Genomic DNA, 2779 nt, shown 5'->3' with positions numbered 1-2779 from the left:
TGCTTTCTTATATACACTTACGTCTATATATGACATGAATAACCAATCAGAAGCTCAGAGTGTCCCCCTAGTGGCTTTCTCAGCCATTTTAACGGGCTTGGATGCTATTTCTTTCTTTTGAACCAATATTTCAAGGAGGTAGGGTGTTTCTTTAGACTGCTCGAAATTTCATATTTTTTAGACTAAAATACATCTTAGTTACTATGCTTGATAAATTATAGAGGGAAACACGAAAATAAATTTTTAGTCTAACTACATTTATATATATATTTATTATATTGACCTTCTAACTATGCCTGGCTAACAATACAGAAGTTACAATGACATGGCACTTGTGTAACCGTATCCAATAGTCTTTACAAAGTAACCTGTCTTGGCTGTGATTTAGTGGACTAGTATTTTGTAAAATACAGTCACATTTCAACTATTATACATTATTTCTATTTACAAATAAGCTCTTAAACTTATTTTTCTTAAAATTTAGAACAGTAAATAAAGTAAAGCAAACAATTATCTCTTCTAGTTATGAACTTTGTACTCATTTGCTACTTGTCATAGGTTGCGAAGCCTTATGAAATTTCCCATGTGGAGGATGTTAAAAGAATTTTTTTTTAGGTTTTATATATACATTTTAATTAACCAAAAAATCATAAATTACTATATCGTTACCATAGAATTCCACTATAATTTAAAAAGCATAGTAACTAAGCTGTATTTGGTTCTAAAAAAATATGAAATTTAGGCAAGGTTGATGGTTGTAAGTTAGTGCTGTGAAGTAATGAGAAAGAGATAAGGATATGATCTTCACCAGTGTTAACATGAACTTGGAATTCTGAAATGTACGGTAATAGTGTTGGGGAGATTAACACTAAGTCTAACATCTTGTGTTCCTTTGTAGTGTGTGTGTGTATATGTAGGGGTATTCTCATTAACTTATAACCAGGTTATTGTTTGTTATGAATGTGCTTAAGATGTTGCCATTGCAGTTACTACATCTGCGCTGACAATCCTTATGTTTTGAATTTAGGTCATCTAATATGATAATTCCTGGGTTTTGATTGATTATGCTTTGTATGAGACTCACATCATTGGTTGTTGACAGAGATACATATGAAACTACTAGGGAAGTTGTGGGAAGCAGGGTAAAGTTGGTACAGTATATATTCATTTTGTGAGAAATAATTGTTACCAGGGGATGTTATTTTTAGTTGTGGTTTGTAGAGAAGAGCTATACTTCACTTATTTGGAACTTCTGGGCAGGGAGAAATTGTTATTGTCATTTGATAATGTTTCGTTAATTGCTGTTAGGTCAATTTTGTGGCTGTTACACAGATTGCAAAGTTCATACTTCTTATAGTACAAGTCCCCCTGAATAATAGTTATTGGTTCAGTCTTCTCATAACAAAATCTCTGAACATTAAGAAGTTGACATTCTTGATGTTAAATTAGTAGAATGCAGAGCAGCTGACTTCAAAGATGAGTTCATCACTTGTAGTGATTCTGTTTGCAAGGGTGGAGAGAATGGTATCTGTCATGAAAACTGCTAGTCTCTTGATGATCCTACTAAAGTTGTGGTTTTTCTGAGGATTCAGGTCTGCTTGTTGTTGGGGGTGAACTGTGCCAATATAGAATCATAGCCTGTTGGGCTGGTCCTTGTTTCATGAAGGTTGAGTAGTCTGCTGTGCTTGTGACTGTAGTTGATTGTTTCTTACGGTTGGAAACTGCAGGACTTTGGATTTTTGTTGGTTGATTACGTGAACGAATTTGGGGCATCCTCTCATTCCATTCTCCACATTTGGTGCAACAAGTTCCTTCATTTTATTTTGACAACTGGTTACTGGATAGAGTCCTCTGCATTGAACATTGTGAGAGAGACTGTACAAATGTGTCGTGTATGCCCAAACTTCTGACAATTGTAGCATTTCATTATAGGATTTCTGGTGTATTCTTTGCTTCTTCCACTTGGTGTCTCTGGAACCATAAGACAAAACCTTCTTTCATAAGGTAGTCAGCCTTGATGGGGTCTTTCAGTGTTATCCTGATGAGTGGAGTTATCTGCCCGATCTTGAATTAGGTGATCCTATTAGTGGTAGATATATTGGTGTCCTGGTGTCTTCTGAGAGGAAGTTGTTAGTGTAGCTTGTTTTGTTGGAGTTGCTGACTGCTCTTTTTGGGTGCCTTGGCTGTTTGTGGATGGCTGGTCTGATTCCGAGTTAGATATTTGATCTATAAACTACTGCAGCATCATAAATCTCATTTCCTGGGAAAGTAGTGGTCCCATGACTCTCATGCACATTATGTAGACTTGTTTAAGAAATTTTATTGTATTAAATGTTTAACTCTCTCAACACAGGCTCTGTCAATTTCACCAACCACGTGGCCTCTTTGTACTCGATTAAAGCCTTTATAGATTTAATACTTCTAACTTTCAATATAGTATGTATATTTTCACAAAATTTGGCAGTCTTTTAGTTCATATTATAAGTCTTTCACATTCTAAAAATCATATTTTTTAGTGAAGTATTTTTAATAAAATAAAATAAAGATTTGTTCATGAATATATCGAGTATTTGTTTTGAATAGTCCGTGTGCAAACTTAATTTTCATGTTAAAACTAAAAATACTTTTCCTCATCTCAAAAATTTCAAACTTTCTTTGTGTGTAATCCCTAAAATCTCCTAAATGCATTTTAAACGTTTTTTTTCAGTAAAACTTTATAGTTTATCTGTTATTTTCTCTGCCCTATCTCAAAATAGGATCGATAAATTTGACTGACCTC

The 2779-nt window shown here is 34.0% G+C and overlaps 1 protein-coding gene and 1 long non-coding RNA gene across 3 annotated transcripts in view; one reads left to right on the top strand and one right to left on the bottom strand.

Moving 5' to 3' along the window:
• Nucleotides 1-2779, top strand: part of LOC106469115 (L-asparaginase-like) — a 72388-nt gene that overhangs the window by 61301 nt on the left and 8308 nt on the right. The window lies entirely within an intron of this gene.
• LOC111088205 overlaps nt 2705-2779 on the bottom strand; it is a 1732-nt gene continuing 1657 nt past the window's right edge. Inside the window, exon 2 of the long non-coding RNA XR_002612807.1 lies at nt 2705-2776. This is a non-coding gene — a long non-coding RNA (uncharacterized LOC111088205). The remainder of the gene's footprint in view (nt 2777-2779) is intronic.

This window comes from Limulus polyphemus, unplaced genomic scaffold (genome assembly GCF_000517525.1).
Source record: "Limulus polyphemus unplaced genomic scaffold, Limulus_polyphemus-2.1.2 Scaffold3314, whole genome shotgun sequence".
Lineage (NCBI taxonomy): Eukaryota > Metazoa > Arthropoda > Merostomata > Xiphosura > Limulidae > Limulus > Limulus polyphemus.
This window is presented reverse-complemented; position numbering and strand designations above follow the sequence as displayed.